Source organism: Rhinolophus sinicus, linkage group LG10 (assembly GCF_036562045.2).
Source record: "Rhinolophus sinicus isolate RSC01 linkage group LG10, ASM3656204v1, whole genome shotgun sequence".
In the NCBI taxonomy this organism is placed as follows: Eukaryota; Metazoa; Chordata; class Mammalia; order Chiroptera; family Rhinolophidae; genus Rhinolophus; species Rhinolophus sinicus.
This window is the reverse complement of record NC_133759.1, coordinates 60,113,209-60,131,918: the sequence shown is the minus strand read 5'-3', so window position 1 is coordinate 60,131,918 and position 18,710 is coordinate 60,113,209.

Below are 18,710 nucleotides of genomic sequence, written 5' to 3'. Positions count from 1 at the left end.
TCTGCTCTGATCACTGGGTTCAGCCGTATTCTATCTAGATCACTCAGGCAGGATTGCACCTACAGTCTCAATCCTCCCTTATTTCTGGACCAGAGTAAGCTCCGGGATGCATCTCTGCACTTATCCCTTCACTCCTCCCCTGTTCACCCCAATTCACTTTTGATGTGTGGATCTCTCAGACATGTTTGTTTGTTGCATAGGGAATCATTTGCTGAATTATAGCTGTTCAATTTGTTGTAACCTCAAGGGGAACCCTCATGCCACCATGTTTCTGACATCATGGATCAAATCGATCTTTTTAATGACTATGTAATGTTTTGTCATATAGATAAGCCAGCTCATCTAATTCTGGTGAATTACAATAATTAATTTTTTGATGTTAAATGAAACTTGCCTTCCTGGGATAAACCCCACTAGTTCATGCTCTAGAATTCTTTTTATATGCTGCTGAATTCAATTTGCTAAGATTATTAAGGATTTTAAATCTATGTAGATAATGTATATTTCTCTGTAATCTTTTTCTTGGTAATATCTTTGACAGTTTTTTGAAATTTATTTTTATTTATTTTTTGTTTCTAAAGATTTTTTTAAAAAATAAATCTAGCATGCAATATTACATTAGTTTCAGGTGTACATCATAGTTCTTCAACAGTACCCACCAGGCACTATACATAGTTATTACCATATTATTGATTGTACTCCCTGTGAGCAAGAAGTGATCACTATGACAAGTCCAGCAACCATCTGACACTGTACCATGCTATCACAATAATATCGACTATATTTTCTATGCTGTAGATTACATCCCCAAAAATTATTTGTTTTATACCTGGAACTTTGAACTTCTTACTCCCCTTTATGTTCCCCCCTTTTTAATTTTTCAATTACAGTTGACATTCAATATTATTTTGTATTAATTTCAGATGTACAGGATAGTAGTTAGACATTTATATAATTTAAGAAGTGCCTAGTCTAGTACCCACCTGGCACTATACATAGTTATTACCATATCATTAACTATATTCCCTATGCTTTGTTTTACATCTCCTTCACTTTTTTATAACTCCCCATTTGTACTTCTTAATCCCTTCACATTTTTCAAACTGCCCCCAACCCCTCTTCCATCTATCACCCCTATAAATCTAGTACCCATCTGACACCATATATAGTTATTACAATATTATTGACTATATTCCTTACATGACTACTATGCAACAACCAATTTGTACTTCTTAATCCCTTCCCTTTTTTTACCCACCTCTTCAACCCCTCTCCCATCTGGGAACCATCAAAATGTTCTCTGTATCTATGAGTTTGTTTTTGTTTTGTTTATTTATGTATTTTGTTCTTTAGATTCCACTTATCAGTGAAATCATATGACATTTTTCTGTCACTGTCTGACTTACTACACTCAGCATAATACCCTCTATGTCCATCCATGTTGTCGCAGATAGCAAGATTTCTTTGTTTTTTTTACAGCTGAATAATATTCCATTGTATATATGTACCACCTCTTCTTTATCCATTCATCCATTTGGAGACACCAAGGTTGCCTTCATACCTTGGCTATTGTAAATAATGCTGCAATGAACATATGGATGAGCATGTTCCCTTGAAGTAGCATTTGGGTTCTTCAGAAAAACACTAAGAGTGGGATTACTAGGTCCTTCTTTTTCTCTTGTTGTAGTCTTTGATTTAAAGTCTATTTTATCTGGTATAAGTATTGCTACTCCAGCTCTTGGTTGGTTGGTTTGTTTTCATTTCATGAAATATTTCTTTCCATTCCTTTGCTTTCAGTCTGTGTGTTTCTGAATCTGAAGTAAGTCTCTGGTAGGCAGCATATGTAAGGGTCTTGTTTTCTTATCCATTCAGCCCCCCTGTTTTTTGATTGGAGCATTTAATCCACTTACATTGAAAGTAATATTTGATAGGTATGTAATTGCCATTTTATTATATATATATATATATTCACCTTAAAGAAATTCTTTTAAGAATCCTTGTCATACTGGTTTGGTGGTGATGAACTCCTTTAGTTTGTGTGTGTGTGTGTGTGTGTGTGTGTCAGGGAAGCTCTTTATCTGTCCTTCGATTCTAAATGATAACTTTGCTGGGTAGAGTGACCTTGGTTGTAGTTCCTTGCTTTGCATCACTTTGAGTATGCAAGGCAAGGAACTGCCAATCCCATCTGGCCTGCAAAGTTTCTGTTGAGAAATCAACTGATGATCTTATGGGAGCTCCCTTGTAGGTAACTAATTGCTTTTCTGTTAGGCATTTTAATTATGATGTGTCTTAGTGAAAGCTTCTTTGGAGTCATCTCATTTGGGACTCCATGAACTTCCTGGGCTTGTATATCATCCTTCACCAGGTTACGGAAGTTTTCAGTCATTATTTCTTCAAATAGGTTTTCAATTCCTTGCTCTCTATCTTTTCCTTTTGGTACCCCTATAATGCAAATGTCGGTGTGCTTGATGTTGTTCCAGAGGCTCTTTAAACTCTTTTCATTTTTTTTTTTTGGGGGGGGGATTCTTTTTGCTGTTCTTATTGGTTTTCTTCTACCTTATCTTCTAAATTGCTGATTCAGTCCTCTGTTTTATCTAATCTACTGTGATTCCCTCTAATATATTCTTCATTTCAGTTATGCATTCTTTATTTCTGACTGGTTGTTTTTTGTTTTCTGTCTCCATTCTTATGTTTCCTATCACTTTGTTAAAGTTCTCCCTGAGAAGATTGATCCTTATAACCAGTGTTTGGAACTCTGCATCTGGTAGATTTTTTGTCTCCATTTTGTTTAGTTCTTTTTCTGGAGCTTTGTTCTGTTCTTTTATTTGGGACATGTTTCTTTGTCTCCCCATTTGGGCTGTCTCCCTGTGTTTGTTTCTATGTATTAGGTAGGGCTTCTATGTCTCCCAGTCTTAGTATAGTGGCCTTATGTAGCAAGTGTGCTGTAGGGCTTAGTAGCACAGTCTTGGTGCAGTCTTTCTTGTCACCTGAACCGTGCACTCCAGGTGCGTCACTTGTGTGTTTTGTGTGTTCCCTCCTCTTGTAGTTAAGCCTTGGTTGCTGTTTGCTTGTCAATGGGAGGAATTGACCCTCATGCTCATTGGTTGTGAGGACTGGCTTTGACTACAGTGGGAGGTGTGGTGCAGGTGTTGACCCTACAGAGCAAGATCTGCCTCAGCAGGACTCTGGTGCCTGACCAAACTACCCCTTGAGGGTGTCATCCTGAGAGGTGGCTGCGTGATGCTCTAGCTTATTTCTTGTCAGATTTTAATAACAGGATCATGCTCACATTATAATATGTGTTGGGAAGTATTCTCTGTACCCTATTTTCTAAAATAATATATTTATGATTAGTATTACTTCTTCCTTAAGCAGTTGATAAAAATTACTAATAAAATTATCTGGACTTGGAATTTTTGGACAACAAATTCAATGTCTTTATAGTAGAAATAGAGATGTTCAAATTTTCTATTTCATCATGTATTACTTCTGGTAAGTTGTATCTTTCAATAAACTTGTCTAGTTACTTGAGTTGTTGACTTTTATAAATTTCAGTTGTTTATAATATTCTATAACCAACCTTTTAATGACTAAGATCTCTCTCTCTCTCTCTCTCTCTCTCTCTCTCTCTCTCTCTCTCTCTCTCACCATTTTCTATATTGGCTACACCAATCTGCAATCCCACCAACAGTGCACAAAGGTTCCCTTTTATCCACATCCTCACCAACACTTGTTGTTTGTTGATTTATTGATGATGGCCATTCTGATAGGTGTGAAATGACGTCTCATTGTGGCTTTAATTTTAATTTCTCTGATGATTAGTGACATTGAGCGTCTTTTCATGTGTCTATTGGCCATCTCTATGTCCTTTTGGGAGAAATGTCTATTCAGATTCTCTGCCCATTTTTTAATTGGATTGCTAGTTTTTTGGTGTTAAGTTGCATAAGTTCTTTATAAATTTTGGACATTAACACTTTATTAAATGTATCATTGGCAAATATCTTCTCCTATTCAATAGATTATCTTTCTGTTTTATTGATGGTTTTCTTTGCTGTGCAAAAACTTTTTAGTTTGATGTAGTCTGACTTGTTTATTTTTTCTTTTGTTTCCTTTGCCTGAGGTGACATATCAGAAAAAAATATTATTAAGAGCAGTATCAGAGAGTTTACTGCCTATGCTTTCTTCTAGGAGTTTTACAGTTTTGGGTCTTACATTTAATTCTTAAATCAATTTTGAGTTTATTTTTGTATACATCATAAGAAAGTGGTCTAGTTTTATTTTTTTGCACGTATCTCTCTAGTTTTCCCAACATCATTTATTGAATAGACGGTGTTTACCCTATTGTATGTTCTTGCCTTCTTTGTCATAGGTTGAATGACCGTATAGGCATGGGATTATTTCTGGGCTCTCTATTCTGTTCCATTGATCTATGTGTCCATTTATGTGTCAGTACTAGCATGCTTTATAAAAAAATTATTATAGCCTTGTGGTATAGTTTGAAATCAGGTAGAGTGATGCCACCAACTTTGTTTTTTCTCAAGATTGCTGTGGCTATTCAGTGTCTTTTGTAGTTCCATATAAATTTTAGGATTATTTGTTCTAGTTCTGTGGAAAAAATGCCATTGGTATTTTGATATCAGTTTCATTGAATCTATAGATTGCTTTGAGTAATATGGACATTTTAACTATGTTAATTCTTCCTATCTATGAGCATGGTATATGCTTCCATTTATTTGTATCTTCTCCAATGACTTGTACTTTTCTGAGTTTTTTACCTCTTCAATTAAATTTATTCCTAGGTATGTTATTTTTTTATGCAATCGTAAATGGGATTGTTTTCTTAATTTCTCTTTCTGATAATTTGTTATCAATGTATATAAAATGCAACTGATTTCTGAATATTAATTTTGTGTCCTGCTACTTTACTGAATGAATTTATCACTTGTAGTAGTTTTTTTGGTGAAATCTTTGGGGTTCTTTATATGTAGTATCAAGTTATCTGCAAATAATGACAGTTTTCTTGCTCTCCAATTTGGATGCTTTTTTTCTTTCTTTCTTTTATATTATTATTATTATTATTATTATTATTATTACTATTATTATCATTATTATTATTGTCTGATTGCTGTGGCCAAGACTTCCAACACTATTGTAGAATAAAAGTGGTGAGAGTCTTGTTGTGTTCTTGATTTTAAGGAAAATGCTTTTAGCTTTTCATTATGATGGTAGCTGCAGGTTTGTCATATATGGCCTTTACTATGTTAAGGTACCTTCCCTCTGTTCCCACTTTGCTGAGAGCTTTTATCATAAATGGATGCTGGATTTTCTCAAACCCTTTTTCTGCATCTATTGATGTAATCATATGATTTTTATCCTTCATTTTGTTTATGTAGTGTACCATGTTAATTGATTTGTGGATGTTGAACCAAACTTGCATCCCTGGAATAAATCCCACTTGATCATCATGTGTGATCTTTTTAATGTATTGCTGAATTCAGTTTGCTAATATTTTGTTGAGGATTTTTGCATCTGTGTTCATCAGAGATATTGGCCTATAATTTCCTTTTTTGTTAAAGTCTTTGTCTGGCTTTGGAATCAGAGTAATGGGGCCTCATAAAAGGTTGGGAGCCTTCCATCCTCTTGGATTTTTGAAATAACTTGAGAAGAATAGGCATTAATTCTTCTGACTGTTTGGTAAAATTCACCTGTGAAGCCATCCGGTCCAAGACTTTTGCTTATGGGGAGTTTTTTAATTACTGATTTGATTTTGTTAGTAGTAATCAGTCTGGTCAGATTTTCTCTTTCTTCTTTCTGTCATGGAACATTGTATGTTTCTAGGAATTTCTCCATTTCTTCCAGATTGATGTATTTATTGGCATATAATTGTTCATGGAATTTTTTAATAGTCCTTTGTATTTCTGTGGTGTCAGTTGTCACTTGTCTTTCAATTCTGATATTATTTATTTGGGTCTTCTCTTTTTTGCTTGAAGAGTCACATTAAACATTTATCAATTTCGATCATTTTTTGAAAGAATCAGCTCTGGGCTGATTGATCTTTTTGTAATATTTTTATAGATTCTATTTCATTTATTTCCACTCTGATCCTTATTATTTCCTTCTTTCTACTCACTTTGGGCTTTGTTTGCTGTTCTTTTTCTAGTTATTTTAGGTGTACGGTTAGATTGTTTATTTTATATTTTTCTTATTTCTTGAGGTAGGCCTGCACTGGTATGAATTTCCCTCTTATGACTGTTTTGCTGCATCTCAGATTTTGGGTCATTGTGTTTTCATTTTTACTTGTCTCAAAATATCTTTTGATTTCTTCCTTGATCTCATTTTGTTAACCCACTCATTGTTTAGTAGCATATTATTTAGCCTCTATGTGGTTGCATGTTTTTCAGTTTTTTCTTTTTATTGATTTCTAGTTTTATACCGTTGTAGTAGAAGAATATGCTAGGTATGATTTAAGTCTTCTTAAATGTATTGAGACTTGTTTTGTGGCCTAACAGGTGGTCTCTCTTGGAAAATGTTACATGTGCACTTGAAAATAATTAAATTCTGCTGCTTTGGGGTGAAATGCTCTAAAAATATCAATTAAATCCATCTGGTCTAGTGTGTCATTTAAGACTGCTGTCTCTGTGTTGATTTTTTGTCTGGAAGATCAGTCCATTGATGTCAGTGGGCTGTTAAAGTCCCCTACTAAGATTGTGTTACTGTCAGTCTCACATTATGTTGGATAATGTTTGTTTTTTATATTTAGGTGCTTCTATATTTGGTGCATAAATGTTTATAAGAGTTATATCTTCTTTTTCTTTTTTTTTTTTTTTTTTTACAAATTTTGCCTAATTGTTTCTTTTTTTTAATTAAAATTTATTGAGGTAACAATGGTTAGTAAAATTACATAGATTTCAAGTGTACAATCCTATAATACATCATCTATATATCACATTGAGTGTTCACCACCCAGAGTCAGTTCTCCTTCCATCATATATTTGACTCCCTTTACCCTCTTCTACTATCTCTCCCCCTTTACCCTTCGGTAACCACTAAACTATTATATGTGTCTATGAGTTTTTGTTTATTTGTTAGTCTTATTCTTTGTTGCTTTCAGTTTTATATCCCTTATGTGAAGTCATATGGTTCTCGACTTTTTCTGTCTGACTTAGTATTTTGCTTATCATAATAATCTCAAGATCCATCCATGTTGTCACAAATGGTACTATTTCATCTTTTCTTATGGCAGAGTAGTATTCCATTGTGTATATATACCACAACTTCTTTATCCAATCATCTTTGGTTGTTTCCATGTCTTGGCCACCGTAAATAAAGCTGCAATGAACAACAGAGAACATATATCTTTATGGGTAAATATTTTCAGAGTTTTTGGATATCTACCTAGGAGAGGGATTGCTGGGTCATATGGTAATCCTATTCTTGTTTGAGAAACCTCCACACTACCTTCCACAGCGGCTGCACCAATCAGCATTCCCACCAACAGTGTATGAAGGTTCCTTTTTCTCCACAGCCTCTCCAACACTTGCTATTATTTGTCTTGATGATAGTCATTCTAACAGGTGTGAGTTGATATCTCATTATTGTTTTTATTTGCATTTTTCTGATGTTTACTAATGTTGAGCATCTTTTCATATGTCTATTGGCCATCTGTATGTCCTCTTGGAGAAGTATCTATTCAGGTCCTCTGCCCATGTTTTAATTGGATTGTTTTTTTGTTGTTGTTGTTGAATTGTATAAGTTCCTTATATGTTTTGAATATTCGCCCCTTATTGGAGGCATTGTTTGCAAATATATTCTCCCATTCAGTTGGTTGCCTTTTTATTTTGTCGAAGGTTTCTTTTGCTATGCAGAAGCTTTTTAGTCTGAGTTGTATTCTCTTGATGCATTGATTCCTTTATAATTATGAAATGTCATTCTTTGTCTCCTATTATAGCCTTGCTTTTTAATCTATTTTGTCTAGTATAAGTATTATTACTTCAGCTTTCTTTTTTTTGCCCTGATCCCTTCCAGCTTTTTTATTTTTGTTTCCATTTTTATGAAATATCTTTTTCCACACCTTTACTTTCAGTCTGTGTTTGTCTTTCAATCTGAAGTATAGCTCTTCTAGACAGCATATGTATAGGTTTTGTTTTCTTATCCATTTAGCTACCCTATATCTTTGATTGAAGCATTTAATCCATTTACATTTAACGTGATAATTGATAGGTTGTTATTGTCATCTTATTATTCATGATTATGTTCTTCCCCCCACCCTCACTTCTTCTGAAAGAAGTCCCTCTAACATTCCTAGTAATACTGGTTTGGTGGTAAGGACCTCCTTTAGCTTTTTCTTGTCTTATCTGTACTTCAATTTTAAGTGGTAGCTTTGCTAAGTAGGGTAGTCTTGGTTGTAGTTCCTTGCTTTTTATCACTTGAATATCTTCTGCCAATCTATTCTGGCCTGCAAAGTTTCTGTTGAGCAATCAGCTGATAGTCTTATGGGAGCTCCCTGGTAGGTATCTAACTACCTTTCTCTTGCTGTTTTTAGAATTCTCTCTTTCTCTTTAAACTTTGGCATTTTAATTGTGATGTGTCTTGGTGTGGGCCTCTTTGGGTTCATGTTGTTTGGGACTTTCTGTGCTTCCTGGATTTGTGTGTCTATTTCCTTTGCCAGGTTAGGGAAGTTTTCAGTCATTCTTTCTTTTGATCGTTCTCATTCCCTGTTCTCTCTCTTCTCTTTTTGGTATCCCCATGATGTGAATATTGCTATGCTCAATGTTGTCCCAGAGGTCCCTTAAATCATTCTTATTTTTTTATTTCTGCTGTTCTGATTGGGTGTTTTCTGCTACCTTGTCTTCTAAATCACTGACTCAATCCTGTGCTTCATCTAATCAGCTGTTGATTCCTTCTAATGTATTCTTCATTTCAATTATTGTATTCTTCATTTCTGACTGGTTCTTTTTTTTATGGTTTCTATGTCCTTTTTTAATGCTTACTGTCTCTTCTTTATAAAGTTAGTTATAGTACTTCTGTTCAGCTAGTCTTCAAATGGTTCTCCAGGTTGATTGTTCTATAATTTACTTACAATTTTAATGTGGTCATAGAAGGAGGCAAGCACAGAGTTCACCTACTCCATCATCTTGACCAGAACTCCATAAATGTGTCTGCATTCTTTAGAGTTGCTTTAGGGATTACAGTATTCATCCATAACTTTTCAATATTTAATCTATTTAGACTTAATATTGTATCATTCCATATAAATGTAAGGTAAGAATTATGCAATATTTATCTCCATATTCTCATCACTTATGCTTTAATTGTTATATGTGTTACATATACATGCATTATAACCTCAGTTGTAAGTTTTAATTTTCCAATAAATAAATATATGAGTTTTGAAGAAAGTATAAAGAAAAATAATATTTTAAAGATTTTAATGCCTCTATTGAAAAGATCAGATTACTTTTATCCTTCATTTTGTTAATGTGGTGTATCACATTGAGTCGTGGATGTTGAACCATCCTTGCATCTCAGAGATGAATCCTACTTGATCATGGTATGTGATCCTTCTAATGTACTGTTGAATTGTTATTTCCTTTCTTCCACTAACTTGGGCTTAATTTTTTTTTTTTTCTAGTTCTTTGAGGTATAGAGTCAGGTTATTTATTTGAGATCTTTATTTTTTCTTAATATAGATGTTATACAGTATAAATTTCCCTCTTAGAACTAGTTTGTTGCATACCATAAGTTTTGGTATTTTGTGTTTCTATTTTCAGTTCTCTCAAGATATTTTTTTATTTTTCTTTTGATTTCTTTTTTGACCCATTGGTTATTCAGGAGTATGTTGTTTAATCTTCATATATTTGTAAATTTCCCAGTTTTTTTCTTGCAATTGATTTCCAGTTTTATAACATTATGGTAAAAAAAATGTTTGATATGCTGTCACTCTGCTTAATTAAGACTTATTTTATGGCCTAGCATATGAGTCTGGAGCATGTTCCATGTGCATGCGAGAACACATGTGACCTTGATCATGTGGTATTCTGCTGCTGTTGAATGGAATGTTCTGAAAAAATCCCTTAGGTTCATTTGATCTAACATGTGGTTTAAGACCAATGTTCTTATTGATTTTCTGTATGGATGGCCTATCCATTGTTGAAAGTACACTTGGTTTGTTTTTGTGGTTTCCTTTTCTCTGCTATATTTCCTTTAATTTTACTCATTATTAGCATTTTCTTTATAAACCCTGTCTTTTAAACCTAATATCTGAGTCATCTTGAAGTTGTTTCTATAGATTGTTTTTTTCTCTTCAATGCATCATGTTTTCCCATTTTTTCAAATGTTGAATAATTTTTAGATATTTATAATTCTCTCGGGATTATACCCTGAGAGTCTGTGCATTCTGTTATTTTCCTCTGAATAGTACTGATTTTATTTTTCTAAAGCATTAACTTGACTTAACTTGATCTGTAATATCTGTCTCCACTGCAGTGGTTGCAGCTGAAATCCTAATAAACTCTTTTTGTAGCCTTATTTGGACTTCCTGGAGTCTGCCCCACATATGCATATGTGTAGTTCAGGTGTCAGTCAAAAATTGGGGGAGAATTTATACATAGAAATTGGTGCTCTCCCTCTCTGAATCTCTCCTTCTGGAATTTTCTTTATCATTTTCCATCACCTGTAGTTTCTCTGAACGTTGTTCTCTGGTTCTTCAAGCCATTAAGACTACAGATGTTCTATCTGAATTTTAACCACCTAGAAAAAAGACTAAAGCTTGCCATTATGCCAAAAGATGTAAAAGATCAGGAAATTCACCCAGTACCATTCCTTTCATCTAAATGGTGATTCTCCTCCAATATATACCCTCTTTTTGTCACTCTCCATTGCCTCCAGATACTTGCTTTTTATATTTATGCATAAGGGTTAGTCTATTAGAAACTAATTGGTCATTACTAGAATCAGAATCTCTGTATTTACTCTTGACATCTTTTAAAATTTATCTTCTCTTACGCATTCATTCATCACTCTGTTGAGAATCTATATAATATAGTCACATTTTCCCCTTGTTGTGGCATGTCCTTTAATTTTATTTCTCTTATCATCATAATATCCCCTAAAATAACTGACAAATTCCCAATAGCCCAATGAAATATTGATATTCTTACCAACTGAAACTTAGACATTGATATTCAAATAGTTTTTCATTCAGATAATGTATTAAGTGTATATGGTCTTGCTCTGTAGGCAAGCTAGAGGGTTTAATAACCTCTTCTAATTCTGATAAAAAATAAATATCTTTCTGTATCAGACAGTCAGATTCCCCAAATCAGAGTAAAGACTAGTAAGATATACACATGAAAATGATGGTAATCTTTATTTGAGTTCAATCTCTGCAACTTGTAAGCTGTGTGACCTTGATTAAGTGGTCCCCAATTTCCTCATCAGCAAAATGTAAAACACTTACTGGTTTCTAGCACTTAATATACTATTATTAAATGTTAGCTGTATATTTTGTATTTATGTAGCTTGATTACACTGATACATTTGATGTAGTGGGAGAACTAAATTATGTGATGATTTAAGTTTAGACTCTGACACACACTACATTCTTGACTGTTGTTTCATTGGAAGAGATTTGATGTTATATCGTGATATGATTTATGAGGTGATATGATATATTATTACAAAAAAAGAGAAAATAATGTATCTCCTCCACTTTGGAAGTGATTTAATCTGTCATTGGGACCAAAAAGAAGGGTAGGCTGTTTGATCTTTCTTCTCTCACTGGTGCAGGGCCAAAACAGTGGATGAAGAATTTCTCTATTTGGTTTGGCTTATGGAGCCCAAAGTAATCCTGGGAGGCTGGAATAGACATTGGCCTTAGAAGTTTAAGTGACAAATTGTGCCTCTTTAGAAGGTAGAGACTGCTGTTGGGGTTATATTACAGAAAACAGACAATCTATATGCTTTCTCACATCATGGTTAGAATTTTAATAAAATATTTACATAATAAATTAAATAACTAATTTCTGGCTGTATATAGTATTAATTAGTACATATTTCACATTGTCTCTTTTAAAAGGAAGCGAAGAGAACAAATGAATACCAAGATATCTTAGTTCTTGTAACCTTAAAAATCTTTGGAAAATAGAGGTCATTCTGCCAAAACACTCAAAAAAATCTACTTTCTATTAAAAAATAATTTCTGATATTAACTTATGCAGTTATAATAGGTTGCATGTCTACTAAATAGTCAATAATACATTTTTGTTACTACCTGTTATTTTATAAGTGATCATTAATATGACTATTAATCTTAAGCTTTTATTATACTTTTCAAAGTAGCTTCTTAAGTTAGCTACTTCTTACAACCTTGAAAAGTTTATAGGACAGGTATTATTAGTATAAAAACTGGCACATAAGGAGATAGTGTCTCCTTCAATTCAGGTAGAATTAAACACAGTGTTCTATCTCCTGAAGAGATCATTATCATCTACATTATTTGTTACTCTTTTAAAAATAAATTTTATGGGATAGCATTTACTTTTTTTTTTTATGAGAATGACAACAAACACTATGTAGAAAACACAAGAATAAAATAACTTTCTTATTATCCAAGATAATTTGTTAGTCTTCTAGGTTTTTCTTCTGTGCATAAATGGACGTATAAAATTTATTTTACCAAATTGGAATATTATATAATACAATCTTTTTCCACTTACTGTATTGAGAAAACTTTTCCATGTCATTAAAAGTTCTAAAACATGACTCTTAATGGCTCTTTAATATTCCATCACGTGAGTGGACTAAAATTAATGTATGTAATCTCTATTGTACTTTTATTGTCTCTGCATTTTCATGCTGTTATTGGTAATGCAGTATTGAACACATACATGCACAACCTCAGTGTACATCTCTGATAATTTCCTTAGAAAAATTTTGTAGCAGTCTGATTACCACATCAAACAGTGAGCTATACAATTTTAAATACTATCTCATATGGCTTTGTTAATAGACAAAGATTTGAAGAGTTTACTCGCTACAAATCTGGGCCTTTCTGAGCTTTTATAAAATATGTTGACTAGAATGCTATATTTCTCATTCTGTGATTCACATGACAGGGGTAAATATTTACATGACATACCCCCAAAATATTACCTATACATTACAAATGTATATTAAAATGATTAAATTGAACCTGAATGTGTTCTGAAAATTTTATAATATCTCTTGAGATAAGTGGTGACAAACATGTATCAAAACCGAGTTTAAGAATTACTGGGCTAGGGCCCAAATATCACCAGAGGATTTAGGCTTGTGACTTTGCTAAAAGACTTCTAAAATTGTTTCACATTATTTTGCTAATTTCCAACAACTATCACATTTTGGTAAACTGTCTGCCCAATAGACATAAGCACTAAACCCTCTGCTCAATTATGTAAATGGAGTGCCAGCTCTCATAGCTTAGGCACTTCTGTTATAATTTGGGTAGTTTAACATGATAAATGCCAAAAAGCTTTATGTGGCTGGGTAATTTCACAGGATAGATGATGACCATTAAAATATTATGTTGTTTGTTTCACTTGAGATAAAAACGAGTGATTAACTGAGAGCTGAGAGATGAAAATGACATTGAGGCATTCCATTTCTTCTCTAACAACAAGAGCAGGTTGTTTTCTGCATGCTAATATGTAGTATTTGGAAATTTTAGTTGAGTATAGCAGAAATGCACTAGAGGTAGTTGAAGCAAAAGTAAGGGATTGTCATAAAGGATAGAAATGCAGCTGACCTAAAAACTGAGCTAAAATCAGAGCCTCAAATACCAGAAGAAATGCCAGTAGTCTTCTCCCTCTTATTTCTGTGTCTGCTTTGTGTTTTCAGAATATATTATGGATTTTTATATATTTCTACTGCAAAACAAAAAAATGACCACCAACATTAGCTAGATTTACGTTTCTGCCATTCAAGAGCCTGGATAAACTGAGACTGAGATTGCTTCATCCTTATTTTAAGTTTCCAAGATGCAGTGTACAATAGCATCAACAAGAATAAAAATACTTAGGAATAAATTTAACAAAAGATATGCAAACTTGTTCTCTGAAAACTACAAAACATTATTAAAGTAATTTTAAAAGATCAAAATAAATGGAAAGACAACTTATCTTTCTCCAGATCTTCATTGATTTGAGACAATATTTGTTAAGCTGGCAGTAGTCCTCAAGTGGTGCTACAGATTCAACCCCTGTCAAAATCCCAGATGCTACCTTTGCAGAAATTAGCAAGCTCATCTTAAAATTCAAAAGGAAATGCAACTGACCCAGTAAAACCAAAAACAATCTTGAAACAGGAGAAGAAAATTCAAGGATTCCCTTTCCTGATGTCAAATCTTACTGCAAAGCTGCAATAGTCAAGACAATGTGGTATTGGCACAGATCAATGGAGTAGAATTGAGACTCTAGAAAGAAACCCTTATTTTTATACTTAGTTGACTTTCTACAAAGGTGTCCAAATACCTTGCTGGGGAAAGAATAGTCTTTGCAACAAATGGTACTGGAACACCCACATACAAAAGAATGAAGCTAGACCCTTACACACCAAACATAAAAATTAACTCAAAATAAATCAAAGACCTAAATAAAAGCACTAAAACTTTGAAACTCTCAGAAGAAAATACGAGTATATCTTCATGACATTCAGAATTAGGCATTGGTTTCCTCATGAGACACAAAAAGCACAAGTGTCAAAAGAAAAAATAGATAAATTAGATTAAATCAAAACTTAAAATTTTCTCCTGAAGGAAAGTGATAAGACAACCTAAAGAATGAGAGAATATATCTGCTACAACTCAATAATAAAATGACCTAATCATAAAATGACAAATGATTTAAATAAACATCCAAAGAAGATATGAAAATGTCCAATAAGCACATGAAAAGATACTCAGCATCATTAGTTATTGGAGAAAGGCAAATCACCACAATAAGAATCTGCTTCACAACCACTAGGATGGCTAAAATAAAAAAGGATGGACAATAACAATTGTTTATGAGGATTTGGAGAAATTAGAACTCTCATCCACTGTTGATGGGAATGTAAAATGGTGCAACCACTTTTGAAAAGAGTTTGGCAGTTCCTCAAAATATATGGCCCATCAATTCTACTCCTTAAGTGTGTATCCAGACAAATAAAAATATACATCCACATAAAACATATGCAAATGTTCATAGCAAGCAGCATTATTCATAATAGCTCAAAAGTGGAAACAACCCAAAGGTCCATCAATTGATGAATGAATAAACAAGATATGGTATATCCATATAATGGAATATTATTCAGCCATAAAAAATAATGAAATATTGATATATGCTACATCATAAATGAACCTCAAAAACATTATGCCAAGTGAAAGAAAGTAGTCACAAAAGACCACGTACTGTATGATGACATTTTTATGAAATGTCTAGAATAGGGAAATCAATAGAGATGGAAAGTAGAACAATAATTGCCTAGGCCTGGGGGTAGGGGGAGGAGGAAGAAAGGGGAAAGGCTGCTAATAGTATGGGATTTCTTTTGGGGGGATAAAAATGTTCTAAAATTGATTATGGTGATGGTTGTACACTCTGTGAATGTACTTTAAAAAAATGAATGGAAAACAATTCCCTAGGGAAGAATTCTGAATGCTTTAGTTTGGACTATGTACCTATCCCTGGACCCATCAGCTTTAAGCAGAGGAGTCATGTTATGTGCGTGTCTGCTTCCATAAGCATGCGTATGGATGGACAGGGAAGGGGCAGTTTTCAAAAAGAGCTGCCTGGCTGGATGGAGAAAACAACAGATGACTCATAACTAAATATTCCCTCAAACAGAGCACACTAGTAAATAAATATGATGGATATGAATACCTTTTATTAAACTCTCTTTAATTTAGTCTGTTTGGAAGGCAGTTAGAATTTGCTTGTTAAAAACATTATTGGCTATAATAAGCAATACCTTGACTTATAGACAAGTTTGACTCAATATATTTTTTTTCTTCTGTCCCTGAAGAGACATTTTAACTAAAGGCTGTTAGTAAAGAGGCAACTGACGTTTGCTTTATTTCCCTGTCCCCGCAAACACAAATACGCCTGTGTGAAATGCCACCTGGAGACAGTGGCCATGGCCCATAAATTTAATTACTAACCTTTAATTCATAGCTGGCAAAATCAGTTCTTGAAGGATCTAAGCTAATCAGGTTTCTCTGACAATGCTAATCAATTGTTCAGCAGTCTACCTTCAGCTTAATTACTCTTGCACTACATTACATTTTCAAAATGTCAAGAATCCTCTTCTGGAAAAGCAATAAATCATTCCTACACGTTGTTAGTAGAGAACCTGTTATTCCCTCACACCTGACCTTGGCTGCATGAAGTTGAAATTGATCATTTACTGCAGTGGTACAACATTATCAAGAAAGGAGATGCAATGAGAATCGTAATTCGCAGAAAATAGGGAGCTTTTCAGCACATCCTTTCTTCACCTGGAGGGAACCAGGTGCTGTCAGATATTGTTTTTAAGGATTTGCATGCCCACAATACAATTTGCTGAAACAGATAGGCTCTGCGGCTTCTTACACATCTGAATTTCTGTGATCTAAGCAGCATAAAACCACCATCTCATCAGAAATCCAATTAATTTTTTTGCTGTAGATTCAAATCCCCAAATTAACTCCTCTTTTTCCTGATATTTTTCTAAAAAAAAAAAAAATCATCCACAAATACTTCTCAGAAAATCAGGAGAAAAAAGTAAAACAGAAGATTAAGCAGCACGTTTAGAGTTGGACTTGAGTTCAAAACCTGACTGCACCACTCACTGTCTGCCCGAGCTGGGTGAGAAATTTAACCTCTGTAAGCCTCAGGTTCCTCATGCATGCCCTGGGCCTAATAATGGATTAATGCCACTAGAGCAGTAGTTCGCAATCAGGGGAAGTTTTGCCCCCGGAGGAACATTTTGCCATATCTGGAGCCATTGTTCATTGTCACAACTGGGGAAGGGGTGCATCAAGTGAGTAGAGGCCAGGGATGATGCTAAACATTTCACCCTGCACAGGACGGCCCTCATTACAAGGAATTATCCCACCCACAGTGTCAGTGGCGTGGGAGTTGAGAAACTGCTCTAGAGCAACTGGCACTGCTCTTACACACAGGAAATACTCAGTGAGTCAATACTACTATCATTTTGGTTTGCTTGATTTAAGTAAAGCCACTCTCATCAAAAATAAAAATTTCCTCTTCTCTCTCCTTAGCCAATTGCTACATAATCATGAAATGTAATAAATATACTACTTGTAGCTAATATTGGAATTATTTTCTTAATAAATATAGTAGGACTTTTTCTTTCTACTACTATTTAGTTCCTTTGAATTATCTGTTCTCAAAATAGTGATTGCTTTTAGCTTTAAAATTGTTCACCGTGGTTAAACATATGAATTGGCTTTTGAAATTTCATTTAGTCTTTGAAGGGTAAATTTTTCTTCAACTTATAGAATCTTGGAGATAAATCACAGGAAGATAAAAATCTTAGATGTCCTTGTCTAGTCTGACACGTAAAACAGAATTTGGTTTACTTTAAAAGAATTACTCTATTATAACAGATCAGTAGACGTATTTGTTGGCTTTTTAGCTTAGTGGGTCTCACACTTAGGTTGGAAGCTAGAGAAGTCAGAGTTTCCATGGTTCCCCATTCAATGAGCTTTCCCTTGTTACTATCAATAAACTTAGCTGGGGTACCATACAGGTCCCTGCTTACAACGCCTCCTCTGCTCTGCTTTGTGTTGCAGGGCCTGCTTCTGCACACTACATTCTCAAGGTCCCCTTTCCAACTGGCTTCTGACAAGGATAGGCACTGACGAGAGAGAATACAGGCAAAAGGGAGACACCAGAGTGCATCTCTCTCTCTACCCCCCACTGACCCTCCTGCACCCTTCAGAAATCATCTCCTCCATGGTCCCACCTCTAGCTAGGTTGGTTCCTGGGTTCTGGTAACAAGCACATCTTCACCTTGCCCTTCTGCCCCAGGGATGGTAGATACTTTCACTTTTACTGATCTCTGGGTTGTCTCACTGTCCCATTTTCAGGTCTTCCAACATATTTTTTCCCCAACATCTTTTTTATAAGCTAATATTTTGATGTTAGATGCCCTTCATTGTGCTTGTGTTACTTAAGAATATTCAATTCTGCTATAGAAAATAAAATAAAGAGCAAGTAAAAAGGATAGATGAAATTAAGTATAGAAACAAGTATCATATGGCATGTGTTAGACATTGAATAGGTAATAGAGCATATATGTGCTGAATATAGGTAGGAAGGGGTGGAAGGGCCAAATAAACATTACATATCCATGAAACACCAAATAGTCACACTACACTAAATACATAAACATGAGGCTCTAGAGGCTCTCAATATGCATAAGGTCTTTAATTGGCTACCTATCGGTGACACCCATTTTGGCCCCTTATCTTCTCTACCCAAGAAGTGCTTAGGCTAATTGGTGAGCCAAATCTGTGGCCATATTTATTTGTCCCTGCAAATGGTCGAGAAAGTGTGTGTGGGCTATGAGCACCTTTCATCTGATCCCTCACTCATACCTCAACTCTGGTCCTTAAGACCAGTGGTGAAGGTGGATGCAACACAGAGAGAAATGTGACATACAAACATTGCGTATCCCAGATGTGGTCCTTC